Source organism: Arachis hypogaea, chromosome 16, assembly GCF_003086295.3.
Source record: "Arachis hypogaea cultivar Tifrunner chromosome 16, arahy.Tifrunner.gnm2.J5K5, whole genome shotgun sequence".
NCBI classification, from domain to species: Eukaryota; Viridiplantae; Streptophyta; class Magnoliopsida; order Fabales; family Fabaceae; genus Arachis; species Arachis hypogaea.
The window spans coordinates 120,017,233-120,033,430 of NC_092051.1; the positions used below are offsets into that span (position 1 = coordinate 120,017,233).

At 31.1% G+C, this 16,198-nt stretch overlaps 1 non-coding gene across 1 annotated transcript; it reads right to left on the minus strand.

The window, feature by feature from the left end:
• Positions 1-15,820: 15,820 nt before the first annotated feature.
• On the minus strand, positions 15,821-15,928 carry LOC112760720 (small nucleolar RNA R71). The gene has a single exon (XR_003181147.1). It is a non-coding gene; the product is annotated as a small nucleolar RNA R71 (small nucleolar RNA).
• Between the last annotated feature and the right edge of the window lie 270 nt (positions 15,929-16,198).

The window sequence follows — 16,198 nt, forward strand, 5'->3', positions numbered from 1 at the left end:
ATTATTCTTATTCTACTTTTTTGAGAAAAATAAAACCAAGAAAAAGAAAAAAAAAAAGAAGAAGAATAAGTTTTAGTCTATTTTGGCTAAAAATTCAATCTAATAACCTACATTCATTCAACTAAATAAGATTGTAATACAGTATAAATATGTTCATTCAAGTCTAATATGAAAAGTAATGCTACTAAAAGAAAAAGTAAGAGCAACAGATAAAAAAGGAAGAATAAAAAGAAAAAAAAAATACAGCGTTAAAAAAGATATTTTTGTGCTTTTGTAAACACAGCAGCACCAATAGAAGAAAGAGGAGAAAACACACTAAGATAGGAATTGTTTTTTGTATTCTTTGCGCATTTCATTTGCGTTAATGAAGTGGGAGTGTGTATATACTATGGCTGGGTTTGGTAAAGCTTTTGCTTTTTAAAAGTAGCTTATGAAAGCTGTCTTTTAAAAGATAGCTTTTTAAAAGCTACAGCACTTGCGTTTGGTAAAATCAAATTAAAAATGACTTTTAACAAGTACAAGCATCACAATTGTGTTTGGTAAAACAGCTTTTAAAAGTTAAAAAAAATATAATAAACATGTTTATAACAAAAAATAATTTCTTTTTTTAAATTTTTTAAAAATTTATATAATATTTTAAAATAAAATAATGTTAAAATAAAAAATTCATAATAAACATAAATATAATAAATAAATTCTTTTATTTTTTAACTTTAAAATTTTATATAAGTATCATAAAAATTTATTTTATCCTAAACATCATTACTAAAAATACTAAATTAACATATTTAGTATTTATTTTATTATATAAGCATCATAATAATTAACATATTTACTTGATTTATTCTCTGTACTAATATAAATAGATTTATCATTAGTCAATAATAAAATTTGTATGTAATTCAATGTTAATACTGGGTACGTTCATTACCCACCTATATATATTGGTTCACCTTTATAGATCACAAAAAATAGGACACTTATCTCAAATAAACTACTCTTATAATTATATATCTATATTTACATATGTATATACATGTTGTTATTATAATTTTGACTAATGTTCATGCAAAGAAAATTTTATGATTGGTTTTCATAAACCAGATCAACCTCTTCCCGTTTCAAAGAACAGAGAAAAACAAACATAATAGATCTACTGAAAAAATATAAAATTAACGCAAAAAAAAAAAACATAAATAAATAGAAATTCATACCTAATATGTGATAGAGATGTATTTGTATTGAAATTTGTGAAGATTAGGTTGAAAAATAAAAAATATATGAAGATTGTGTTAGAATTTGTGAAGGTTAGGATGAGAAGTTAGAAATATACGAGAATTTTAATGACAATATAATAGCGGGAAATACGTGCGGGAAAATGAAAAAAATTTGGTAAGCATAAGCCAGCTTTGAAAAGCTCCCTCCTAGGTGCTTTCAAAAGCACCCCTAACTTTTAAAAGCCGTAAGCACAAGCACTTGGGCTTTTTAATTTACCAAACGCAAAATGACGTATTTGTGCTTTTAAAAAGCACAAGCACCTCTTAAAAAAGCTTTACCAAACCCAGCCTATATATAATGAAAGTTATTGGAGTTTAAGCCAATTTATTGGACTTGGTTACTAAAAAGATTTAAATGTATAACAAGACTAAATAAAATAACATAATTTCATATAAATAAATCAATTATAGTTTAAATATAAAAAATATAAGTTATATATATTATTCATAAAAGAATGTTAGAAGTCCTGTAAAATTTATTGTTTTTAACTAATAATTGACATTAACATTTAAAAATATAGATTGTCTACTAAAAATATATTGTTGAAATAAAATCAGTTTGGATAAACAACTTAATTAAGCTCTTTTAGAAAAAAAGAGTTTAAAATATAAGGACTTATATTAAAAATAGCTTATAAATAAATTGTATTTAAAAAGTTATCATAAAAAGTTGAAAAGCGGTACAAACCGATCGAACTCGGTAATGTTCGGTCTAACCGAACCAGTTAGGGATTAAATTTTAATAAAATGTTAAAACTAGAATTCAAACCCCTCCCCTGTTGAGAGGGTAACATTATTCACAGCCACCACAGTTGTGTTGATTTTCATTAATATTAACGCAAATTTTAATATATATATATATATATATATATATTTTCTATTAAATAATTTTCTGCTACCTAATCTATTTTAAATTTAGTTATAAATTCACTTATTCTTAAATTAATTATATTTTTATTTAACAATAATTATAAACTCATTTATTTTTTTATAATTATATAATATCTATTAGTATTATTTTTTAATAAATACTTGTAGTATATAATAATATAATAGATATAAACTAATTAATAAATTAATAAAATTTAAAAATAATAATTATTTTAATATAGAAACAAAATAAAAGTATTTATTATAGAGTAAAAATAACAAAATACTTATTGTTTCTAGTCCATATTATTTTAGAATATCTTGATATTCTTAAAATATTAGTAAAAATATGTGTTTTAAATTATAATTTTAAATTTTTGACTATTTTTATTTTTTATTTGTATAGTACCGAGTCAACCGGTTCAATCAGTGATCTACCGGTTGAACCAATAATTCAGTGACTCAGTGACTTGACCGGTTTAATTATCGGTTCGATTCTGACAACTATACATAAAAGTACTTGTTCTAAAATTATTTAATAAATAAAAATGATAAAATAACTTTTGAAAAAGAAAAAAGTCAAATTTTTTTACTTTTTTAAGAGTTTTTTAAACAACTTTTCAAAAGTAAAAAATTTTAAAAAATAACTTTTAAATTTTTTTGGTTAACTAAATGAATTTAATTAATGATTAAAATAATAGCTAAAAGCGATAAATTTTACTAACTCTTAAATATTTTTTATTTATATATTAATTATAATTTATGTCCTCTATTATAATTATGTATAAAATTTGATTTGTATGTAAAACTATATAATTATATATAATTATATTTTCATGCTCTTACTGAATAAAAGTTTTTTACGTGTATTCAACAACATATTATCATGGCAACAGAAAAAAAAAAATTACTTTTAACAATCTATACGTGAATAGATATTTAAATAAACAAACGTAATTAAATAATTGTTTAAAATTATTTATTGTAAAATTAAACTCTATATATATTACATCGAATTACTTCACGAACTAATAAGTTAAATGTATCCAAAATCAAACTCAAATTTATTTAATATATAAACTTATTTAAATTTAAATTTGGCTAACAAATTCACGAGCCTAACTTTTTAAATTGTTAATAAATCCAAGTCAAAATTATTCACAAGTTAGACTTCACTTATTTCTAGTCTTAGTTACGAGCATTGTTTAGTTAACAGTTAACACAGGATTCAATAATTTCAAAAGGTTTGAATTATTTAATAGTCTCGTAATAAAATATATTTTTTAAAATTTTTAATAACTGCTAAATAGTTTTTATTTCATTTTAATTATAAATAAATTTTTTATATATATTATTTAATTATAAATTTTATCTTTTATTTTATAAATTATTATTTTATTATTTATCTATCATGTTTATTAATAATTAAAAACAAAAACAATAATAAAATAGATCTTTTATTAATCGTCATAAATATTTTGACAATTCAAGTCAATTGATTTTTATCGTTGATCTATTACATCCATAAACACTAGTGAAATCGTGTTTCTTGGTAAATCAATCGAGTGGACGTACAACACAATCGATTGAATGTTGGACGACAGTATGGGTTTCTTCAGAATTTAATCAATTAGAAGTATTACACAATCAATTGAATTTTGCACGGCAATATGGGTTCTTAAAATTCAATCGATCAGAATTATTACACAATCAATTGAACTGCGCTTAGAACGTGAGTTTTTTCTTATTCAATCGATTGCTCGTGTTACCAATCGATTGAAGTCTTTAAAGGTTTTCACAATTCAATCGATTGATTGTGTTATCCAATCGATTGAATTGTACACTGTATTATATGTTACGCCATTCTAAATTTTTTTCCCAGTGTTTATAAATTATTATTTTATTATTCATCTATCTTAATTTTAAAATTCTATCTTCAGTTTTTAAATTTTTATTTTGATTTAAATACTCTAATCTTATTTTTTTAATATTAAGACTATAAATTAGTGAATAATCTATCATCAATTTATTTTTCAATTGCTCAATCTTACAATTGGAATCGTTTATCAATCTCCTTGATTATCAATTTTTTTATTATTTTTGTTCATCGTTTATCCAACTACTTAATATCCAATTTTTCTTTATTGTTTATCCATCTCTTTAATATCCAATATTTGTTCATCATATTGTATGTGGAAGAGCTCCTGGGTGCTAGATCCCCTCATGCTTGAAGCAATCACAATACCTTGTTGTATGATTTCTCCCAATCACCCATATCTACGTAATTGCCTTTTGTTTTGCCATCCAAATCTTCCTGTACGACGGTTTGAAGTGATAGCTCTGTCTCATTGTACTCTGTAAAACATGGATGGTAACTGATGGACCAGATTGTACGAGGGGCATGATGATACTGCATATGAGGTTGTTGTTCAACTATCAATGATCCTAATGTAAGAACCGGTTTAACCGCTTCAATAAAATAATAATTTAATTGCCCAAAATAGGTTCAAAAATATAAAAATGATATTTTGAAAATAAAAAGGTGAAATTTAATTTCAATGAATTTTTCTGAGTGGTAAAATATATCTTTTGCGGCAAATTTTTATAAAAATGCGTACCGATGCTTAAACGGGCAGTATCGACTTTAATCTGTCCGGTACCGTATTTTGAGGGAAAAAAAGATTTTGAAAATTGAATTTATTGTTTTGAAAGGACAAAAATAATTTAGAATTGCAAACCGAGCGCTAATCTTAAATGTTTTCACCCAAAGTGGGTCAAACGGACCAAAAACGCTAACGGGTTGGATCGGTGATCAACCCCAATTTTGTGGTTTATCCTGTACTTAATTTAGGAAATTTTATCAACTTATCTCACATTTATTCAATTAAATAGCATGGTTTTGTAATTCTCCCTAAATTTGTGCTTAAGTGTGAAAACATACTTTTTAGGCCTTAAAATCGCTAAATTTAATTCACTTTAATTCCATTCGATACCTTGATAAGTTTGTTAAGTGATTTCAAAATTAGAAGGCAAAGATTGGGTTGAAGAAATGAAGAAATGAAGAAAAAGCATGTAAAAATGGAGAATTCATAAAGAAATGAGCATGTAAAACTCAACCATCCACGCGTACGCTTCGCCCACGCGTACGCGTGACATCCAAAATTTTTATACCCATGCAAATTCCAGAGAGTTGCGCGCGTTTTGGGATGGAATTGTGCCTCTAGCACAAAATCCACCCACGCGTACGCGTCATCCCACGTGTACGCGTCGCCTCTCTCTGATTGGATCATCACGCGTACGCATACGCGTTGCACCCCTTTCACCTCACCACGCTTGCACGTCACTCCACGTGTACGCGTGGGCACCCTGTTTCACCACTCTCCTTTTCTTCTCTTCTCTCTATTTCTTTCCTTCTTCTCCTCTTTTCTTTCCCTCCTTCAACCATCATCCAACACTATCAATCACCATCTATCACCATTTCTTTTAGTTATTTAATTAGTTTGATTTATGTTTATTTTTCTATTTTTCATGATAAGTGTTGGATTATTAAATTTATTTGCTGTTTATTACTGCTTATTATTAACTGAATGCTATTTTAGCATAATTGTTTTGATACTCATTGTTGGATTCCTTTATTGAGGTTATATTTTGTTACTTGGTTTTAAATTTTTTTTCATGCTTAACCTTATTGAATACCAAGTACATGTGACATTGCCTTCAAGCTTTTTAAATCTTTTGAATTGCATGTTTTGGCCAACATGTATTCATCATTTTTAGGCAATTGTGTATTATCAATGCATTTTTTGTTAGGTGATGCTTGTTTATGATTGACCCTTATTTACATCACCTATTTCATGCATTGAGATTTTGAAATTATGGAATTGGATCGTACTCTTACCTAGTGACATATTTTTAAGCTTTCTAAGCTTTGTGGACCATGCTTACTTTGTGATTGATTTTCACTTCTATCTTCTTTTTTCTAAGTTCCATAGCACCCATGTGTTCCACTTCTATGTTACTTAGGTATTGCAAACAAATTTCAATATGTGTCATTGCTTGATGTGTGAGCTTTATATTTAAATTGGTTCACTAAGTTTACCTTGCACATCAATCAGTGTCCATTCATTATTCAATTCACAATTACTTGATTTTTGCTTGAATGCTTTTATGCTTCTTTATTCTTATTCGTTGTCTTAACCTACAAATTTTCTTTGAAGTATTTCAAGTACACTAGGATGAGTGAAGTGCATACTTCTTTTGTGTAATTGTGACATAGTTTTTTTATGCTAGTGTGTGTGTTCTAAACTGCGCGCAACTTAGAACTCACACACTACTCTTTCTTAATGTCACACTAATTCACTCACTCCATTCTAGTGGTTCTTACCTCATTCCAACAATTTACGCTTCATTGCTTTTGCATTTTCTCATCCTACTGTGCTATTTTCTATTTTCATGGATGAGTTATCATAAGTAAAAATAGAAGCAGAAGAAAGAACACGCAGCAGCCTCACCAGCTGAAGGTGGCAACCCGTGAAGTCTCCGTACCCCCTTGCTCATTTTTGAATGCACCGAGGACAGTGCAAACTTTTTAAGTGTGGGGAGGTCGTCCGACCAATCGGCGTTTTTGGGTGACAAATTTCTAATCCTAATACTTTTGCATTTCATTTTTAGATCTTTTAGAATTTTTAGTTGCATTTTCTTATTTTGCATATATATAATAAGCTTAGCCAAAATAACAAAATTTTCTAAGAAACTTATCTATAGGGCACCCCAATTTATTGAAAAATTTTTTTTAGAACTTTCTTGAATTATATATTGTGGAACATGATTTTTGAGCTAAGAACACATAAGCATGTGAGATTTAAGCCTTAATTGTGTGGTTACATCATATAACCACTTATTTTCATTCTTGTGTGTATTATTCTCTTTCTATGATTGTAATCTTTGATTTGTTTGATTCTTTATGTCCATTATTTTGTGTATGAATGCACTTCTATGATCGAGGTCATTATTTTAAATAGATCACTTACCCAAATAGCCTACCTTTTATCTTCTATTGTTAGTCAACTTTGAGCCTATGCTAAACTCCTTTTGTTCTTAATTTTAACATATTACAAGCCTAAGTGAAAAACATTAAATGTCCCTTGTTTGGATCTTTGATTAGTTTAGGCTAGTGAGAGTGCGTATCATTTAATTGTGGGAGAGTTGGAAACTTTGGTTGGGATAAAAGAGTATTTTTATATTTTTTATTGAAAATATTAAAAATTAGGTACATACTCATGCATTAAATGTTTAAAACATATACATTGGTACTTTTTTTTTATATATAAGTCATCAAAAAGAAAAAGAAAAAAATGTAGAAAAAATAAAAAAAAATAAAGAAAAAAAAGGAACCAATAAAAAGGGGACAAAATGCCCTAAAGTGAAGTTCAATAATAATCGATGCATATGAGTTGTGATCAAAAAGAGAATACATGAGTGTGTGAAAAAGTGAAGAATTGGTAGTTAGGTTTGCTTTAAATAGTATAGGTTGTCATAGGTTAGGTGGGAAGTTTAAGTTAATCAAAGATTCAAATTCTAGTCCACTTGATCAAATACAATCTTACCTTGACCCTAATCCCATTACAACCTATGGATAAGTCCTCATGATATTTGTATACATGCATGGAATAATTGTTGATAGATGAAAAACAAATATTGAAAAGCATGATTAGGGAAGAATTGAGTGAATCAACCCTATACACTTGAGTGACTAGAGCGGATACACATCTGATGAGGGTTCAATTGCTCAATTACATGTTTTCACCCATGATCATCTATTTTCTTGCAAGTTTGTTAAATCCTGTTCAATAACTCAAATCAATTGTGGGTTTGACTTGGTTGTTAATATCTTTAGCCTTTATACTTATATATGTATTCTTGGAATTTGATTTATTTTGACCAAATAGATGCATTTATGTAGATAGATTGCATGTAGGTAGATTGCATATAGATAGTTTGTATTGAATAAATGTTGATACCCTTTGTTTCTTTCTTGAGTTTAGCATGAGGACATGCTTGGTTTAAGTGTGGGGAGGTTTGATAAACCCCAATTTGGTGGTTTATCTTGAACTTAATTTAGGGGATTTTATCAACTTATCTCACATTTATTCAATGAAATAGTATGGTTTTGTAATTCTCCCTAAATTTATGCTTAAGTGTGAAAACATATTTTTTAGGCCTTAAAATCACTAAATTTAATTCACTTTAATTCCATTCGATGCCTTGATATGTTTGTTAAGTGATTTCAGGATTAGAAGGCAAAGATTGGGTTGAAGGAATGAAGAAAAAGCATGTAAAAATGGAGAATTCATGAAGAAATGAGCATTTAGAGAATTGAAGGCCATGCGCACGCGTCACCCACGCGTACGCGTGAGAAGAGATTTGCAAATCATCCACGCATACACGTGAGGAGGAATTTTGGCTAGCGACGCGCACACGTCACCCACGAGCATGCGTGACGCTGATTACGTGACCTCATTAAAGTGAATTCGCTGGGGGCGATTTCTGAACTTTTTAGGCCCAAATCCCACTTATTTCTGAGGCTATTTGATGTAGAACTCAAGAGGGGTCAAGGGGGGAGCAATTAGATTAGCTTAGGATCATGTATGTTAGTTTTCTAGAGAGAGAAGCTCCCTCTTTTCTCTAGAATTAGGGTTTTAGGTTATTTGCATTTTAGATTTAGGGTTTAATTCTTGCTTTCATCTACTTTTTCTTGCAATTTATTGTTCTTTCATCCTATCTTTTCTAGTTTTACTTGTCATTTTCTTTATTTTGTTTCTTTTATGTTGATGAACTCTTGTTACTTTAATTTTTCTTTAATGCAATTTGATGTTTTATGTTTCTTTTATGTTCTTACAGTCAATTGCTTTGTTTATTGTTGATTCCTTGCATTGGGTAGTTGTAGATTTAATATTCTTGCAATTTTATGATGCTTTCTCTTTATGCCTTCTAAGTGTTTAACAAAATACTTGGTTGGATGTTAGAGTGGCTTTTTGAGCATTCTTGGCTTGAAAAGAAAAATTGGACAATCTTGAGTCATTAATACTCAATTTAGATTTATGATCTAGAGTTGTTAGTTAATATTATTTTCATTGACTGTAATCTCTTGCTAATTCAATTAATAAGTTGATTAGGACTTTTGGATTGAGATTAACTAGTCTTATTTGACTTTCTCTCATGTGAAGATAATATTGTATCTTCTTCCAGTGTTGGAGATGACGAAATAGGATTAACTCTTGTTAAGTGTTGTATTATGATTAATGACTATGATAGAAAGCCTTAATTCTCAACCCTTGCCATGAATGTCTCTCTTTATTATTTGCATTCTTTAGTTATTCTATTTTCTTGTCATTTATTTTCTTGCCCTTTTTACCAACCCAACCCTTTGGATACCATAACCAATGATACGCATACCTCACTGTAATTTCTTGAGAAGATGATTCGGGACTAATACTCTCGGTTACTTTTATTGGGTTGGACTTGTGACAACCAAAATTAAACTTTGATTGAGTATTATTTGTTGGTTGGGAACTATACTATCAACGGAATTTAATTGTGTGAAATTCTTAACCGACAATAATATTTCTTTCAACCGGGCCCAAATCAGGCCTAAGACCCAACATATATATACTCTATTAATGAGCAATTCAGCTTATTTTTACCCGCAAGCAAGAAGGGAGGCCCTGAGATAGAGAAGAGAGAAGAGAGAAGTTACTATTCACTTTCTCACTCTTTCGCTCATAACTTGAGCTACGGAGCTCCGATTGACGAGCCGTTTGTGGTGACACGAAGCTCTTGCCAAGTCCATCATTTCTAGCTAGACTTTATTGGTGAGAAATCGAAACTAGCACTCCAGTTTTCTGCCCTAACAGTTTCACGTTTTTTGTTCTAGTTCTTGAGTAGATTTTTGCATTTTGTTTATTTAAGGGTGATCTAACATTGGAATATTGTTGGATTTTTTCTCCTAATCTCGTTGGGTAAGATAAGATTTCACTAAACCCTTGTATTTAATTATTTTGTGAACCTTAGGTTTTGATTTTGATATATATATGATGTTAGTTTGAGCTTTGGTTCTTGTTGGAATTGCCTTGGCTTTTTGGAAGCTTGTGGGATCCAAGTTTTGGTGTTTGGTGCATTTTGGGAATCGATTAAGGTATGCTTTCAATTTTCTTTATGTAATATATAATGTTTTTGGACACTTAGGCTAGTTGACCTTAAGATAAGTTTGAATGATGTGATTGTATGATTAGTTGTATATAAATGTTATGCTTGATGATCGTTTGGATGGAAGTTGAATGAGTTTGAATGTGATGACATATATGTTGTTAGATGATGATTATTGATGTGTTATGTTGGTGGGTGTTGAGGTTTGAAGATGGATGTTGATGATGATTTTGATTGTTAGTTATTGTGGTTCATGTTGAAAATAAATGAGTGAGCGGGTTTGATTAATTGAATAGATTGATTGATGATAATATGACTAATTGGATAAAAGATTTGATACTTGTAGCATTGATGATTGTTGGGAATTTGAATGGTGGTATTAAGAAAATTGGATGTGATCTTAGGTTGAATTTAGAGTTGGAGGAGGTGAGTATTAAATGGTTTAAATGATTGAATGATTGATATGGTTGAAGAATACTTGGTATAGATTCTTGAGTGATTTTGGTATTGTTAGGTTGTGAATAATTGGCTATGAATTGAGTGTGTTAGAAAGATCGAGTTTTTAAGGTTTTTGGTAAAAACAGATTTTGGGCTAACTTTGGTAGATCATATCTTGAGCTACAGTTTTTTAAATTGATTGAATTTTATATCAAATTAACGGTAATTCAAAGAGCTTTAAAATGGTATAGATTTCATAGAAATTCGAATTTTGTAGAAAAAGATATGATCGTTGGAAATTAGTGTCTAAAATCTGATTTCTGTGATGTTGCAGAAAATTGTGAGTTCTGGTTTGTGTGCGTACGCACACTGTTGTGCACGTACTCTGAACAGGAGTGGTGCACGAATTGTGAATTACACTTTTCACAACTCGTACCACTAACCAGCAAGTGCACTGGGTCGTTCAAGTAATACCTTACGTGAGTAAGGGTCGATCACACAGAGATTGTTGGTTTGAAGCAAGCTATGGTTATCTTGCAACTCTTAGTCAGGATATTAATTTGTGGTTATCAATTGAGTTGTAAATGAACAAGAGAGCATGAATTAAAGGTTACTTGTTATGCAGTAATGGAGAATATGTTGGGGCTTTGGAGATGCTTTGTCTTCTGAATTTCAGCTTTTCTCTTGTATTCCTCTTCCCTCAGGCATGCAAAAGTGCAAAGTTCCTTCCATGGCAAGCTGTGTGTTGGTAGATCACCGTTGTCAATGGCTACCATCCGTCTGTCACTACGCCCAACACTCGCAAGTTTGAAGCTCGTCACAGCCATCCAATCCCAGAATCCTACTCGGAATACCACAGACAAGGTTTAGACTTTCTGGATTCTCATGAATGCCTCCATCAATCTAGCTTATACCACAAAGATTCTGATTAAGGAATCTAAGAGATACTTGCTGAGCGGCTAATTTATACGCTTTTTGGCATTGTTTTTAGTATATTTTTAGTAGAATCTAGTTACTTTTAGGGATGTTTTCATTAGTTTTTATGTTAAATTCACATTTCTGGACTTTACTATGAGTTTGTGTACTTTTCTGTGATTTCAGGTATTTTCTGGTTGAAATTGAGGGACTTGAGCAAAAATCAGATTCAGAGGTTGAAGAAGGACTGCTGATGCTGTTGGATTCTGACCTCCCTGCACTCAAAATGGATTTTCTGGAGCTACAGAACTCAAAATGGCGCACTTCCAATTGCGTTGGAAAGTAGACATCCAGGGCTTTCCAGAAATGTATAATCGTCCATACTTTGCCCAAGTTTAGATGACGCAAACTGGCGTTCAAAGCCAGCTCTCTGCCCAATTCTGGTGTCCAGCGCCAGAAACAAGTTGCAAAGTGGAGTTCAACGCCCAAAATGGCACAAAAGCTGGCGTTCAACTCCAGAAAGAGCCTCTGCACGTGTAACATTCAAGCTTAGCCCAAGCACACACCAAGTGGGTCCTGGAAGTGGATTTATGCATCAATTACTTACTTCTGTAAACCCTAGTGACTAGTTTATTATAAATAGGACTTTTTACTATTGTATTAGACATCTTTGGATCATCTTTGGACGCCTGGTTCTTAGATCAGAGGGGCTGGCCATTCGGCCATGCCTGGACCTTTCACTTATGTATTTTTAACGGTAGAGTTTCTACACTCCATAGATTAAGGTGTGGAGCTCTGCTGTTCCTCAAAGATTAATGCAAAGTACTACTGTTTTCTATTCAATTCACTTGTTCCGCTTCTAAGATATTCATTCGCACTTCAACCTGAATGTGATGAACGTGACAATCATCATCATTCCCTATGAACGCGTGCCTGACAACCACTTCCGTTCTACATTAGATTGAATGAGTATCTCTTAGATCTCTTAATCAGAATCTTCGTGGTATAAGCTAGATTGATGGCGGCATTCATGAGGGTCCAGAAAGTCTAAACCTTGTCCGTGGTATTCCGAGTAGGACTCTGGGATTGAATGACTGTGACGAACTCCAAACTCGCGAGTGCTGGGCGTAGTGACAGACGCAAAAGGATAGTAAATCCTATTCCAGTATGATCGAGAACCTCCAAGATGATTAGCCATGCAGTGACAGCGCATCGGACCATTTTCACAGAGAGGAATAGGATGCAACGAACGACAAGGGTGATGTCTCCAGACGATTAGCCGTGCTGTGACAGAGCATTTGGACCATTTTCCCGAGAGAGATCGAAAGTAGCCATTGGCACCGGTGACATCCTTACATAAAGCCAGCCATAGAAAGGAGTAAGATTGATTGGATGAAGACAGCAGGAAAGCAGAGGTTCAGAGGAACGAATGCATCTCCATACGCTTATCTGAAATTCTCACCAATGAGTTACATAAGTATTTCTATCCTTATTTTATTAATTAATTTTGAAAACCCCATTACTATTTTATATCCGCCTGACTGAGATTTACAAGGTGACCATAGCTTGCTTCATACCAACAATCTCCGTGGGATTCGACCCTTACTCACGTAAGGTATTACTTGGACGACCCAGTGCACTTGCTGGTTAGTTGTGCGAAGTTGTGAACCATGGTATTGGCATCATATTTTTTGGTGCCATTGCCAGGGAAAGAAAGAGCAATGAATTTTACATAATCAAAGTGTAATCACAATTTCTGCGCACCAAGTTTTTGGCGCCGTTGCCGGGGATTGTTCGAGTTTGGACAATTGTCGGTTCATCTTGTTGCTCAGATTGGGTAACTTTATTTTCGTTTTCTTTTCAAAAATTTCTCCTTTGTTTTCGAAAAAAAAATTTTAAAATAAAAATATTTTCAAAAATATATTTTTCTTCAGAATTTTTAAGAATAAATTCTAGTGTTTCATGAAGCATGTTGAAGCCTGGCTGGCTGTAAAGCCATGTCTAATTCCTCTGTAGGGCATGTTAGGCTTGTCATTTCTGAGTTACATACTAAAGCTTGGCTGGCTATTAAGCCATGTCTGACCCTTTGATTGGAGCTTTAGACTAAAGGGCATAAGATTCTTGGAATTCATATTAAAAATTTTGGAATCCTTATTTTTCTTTTTTCAAAATGATTTTCGAAAAAATTAAAAGAAAATACAAAAAAATCATAAAATTACAAAAATAAAAAATATTTCATGTTTCTTGTTTGAGTCTTGAGTCAAGTTGAAAGTTTGGTGTCAATTGCATATTCATCTTGCATTTTTCGAAAATTCATGCATTCATAGTGTTCTTCATGATCTTCAAGTTGTTCTTGGTAAGTCTTCTTGTTTGATCTTGATATTTTCATGTTTTGTGTCTTTTCTTGTTTTTCATATGCATTCTTGCATCCATAGAGTCTAAACATGAAAGATTTCTAAGTTTGGTGTCTTGCATGTTTTCTTTGCATTAAAAATTTTTCAAAAATGTGTTCTTGATGTTCATCATGATCTTCATAGTGTTCTTGGTGTTCATCTTGACATTCATGGCATTCTTGCATGCATTCATTATTTTGATCCATAACTTTCATGCATTGCATCATTTTTCTTGTTTTTCTCTCTCTCATCATAAAAAAAATTCAAATTTCAAAAATAAAAAAATATCTTTCCCTTCTTCTCTCTCATCAAATTTGAAAATTTGAGTTGACTTTTTCAAAATTTTTAAAATCAAGTTGTTTCTTATGAGTCAAATCAAATTTTCAATTTAAAAATCTTATCTTTTTCAAAAATCAAATCTTTTTCATTTTTCTTAGTTATTTTCGAAAATTATAAAAATCTTTTTCAAAAATCTTTTTCTTAATTTTATCTCATAATTTTCGAAAATAACATCATCAATTAATGTTTTGATTCAAAAATTTCAAGTTTGTTACTTACTTGTTAAGAAAGATTCAAACTTTAAGATCTAGAATCATATCTTGTGATTTCTTGTGAATCAAGTCATTAATTGAGATTTTAAAAATCAAATCTTTTTCAAAAACTAATTTCTATCATATCTTTTCAAAAATATCTTCTTATCTTAACTTTTTCAAAAATTTGATTTCAAAATATCTTTTCTAACTTCTTAACTTCTTATCTTTTCAAAATTTGTTTCAACTAACTAACTAACTTTTTATTTGTTTTCTATCTTTTTCAAAACCACCTAACTAACTCTCTCTCTAATTTTCAAAAATATCTCCTCTCTTTTTCAAAATTTTTTTAATTAATTAATTATTTTAATTTTTAATTTTAATTTTCGAAAATTACTAACCTTTTTCAAAAACTATTTTCGAAAATCACTAACTCTTTTTCAAAAATTATTTTCGAAAATCCTCTCCCTCTCTCCTCTTATTCTATTTATTTATTCATCTACTAACATCTCTTCCTCACATCACTCACCAAATTCGAACCCCCTCTTCTATCTGTGTTCGAATTTTTCTTCTTCTTCTTTTTCTACTAACAATAAGGAACCTCTTTACTGTGACATAGATGATTCCTCTTCTTTTCTTTTTCTCTTCTCTTTCTTATGACCAGGGACAGAGAAAAAGGCATTCTTGTTAAAGCTGATCCAGAACCTGAAAGGACTCTGAAGAGAAAACTAAGAGAAGCTAAATTACAACAATCCAGAGACAACCTTATTGAAAATTTTGAACAAGTAAAGGAGATGGCAGCCGAACCTAACAACAATAATGTAAGAGAATGCTTGGTGACTTTACTGCACCTAATTCCAATTTACATGGAAGAAGCATCTCCATTCCTGCTATTGGAACAAACAACTTTGAGCTGAAACCTCAGCTAGTTTCTCTGATGCAGCAGAACTGCAAGTTTCATGGACTTCCATCTGAAGATCATTTTCAGTTCTTAACTGAATTCTTGCAGATCTGTGATACTGTTAAGACTAATTGAGTAAATCCTGAAGTCTACAGGCTCATGTTTTTCCCTTTTGCTGTAAGAGACAGAGCTAGAATATGGTTGGACTCTCAACCCAAAGACAGCCTGAACTCTTGGGATAAGCTGGTCACGGCTTTCTTAGCCAAGTTCTTTCCTCCTCAAAAGCTGAGCAAGCTTAGAGCTGATGTTCAAACTTTCAGACAGAAAGAAGGTGAATCCCTCTATGAAGCTTGGGAAAGATACAAGCAGCTGACCAAAAAGTGTCCTTCTGACATGCTTTCAGAATGGACCATCCTGGATATCTTCTATGATGGTTTATCTGAGCTATCAAAGATGTCATTGGATACTTCTGCAGGAGGATCCATTCACCTAAAGAAAACGCCTGCAGAAGCTCAAGAACTCATTGACATGGTTGCTAATAACCAGTTCATGTACACTTCTGAGAGGAATCCTGTGAGTAATGGGACGCCTATGAAGAAGGGAGTTCTTGAAGTTAATACTCTGAATGCCATATTGACTCAGAATAAAATATTGACTCAGCAAGTCAAT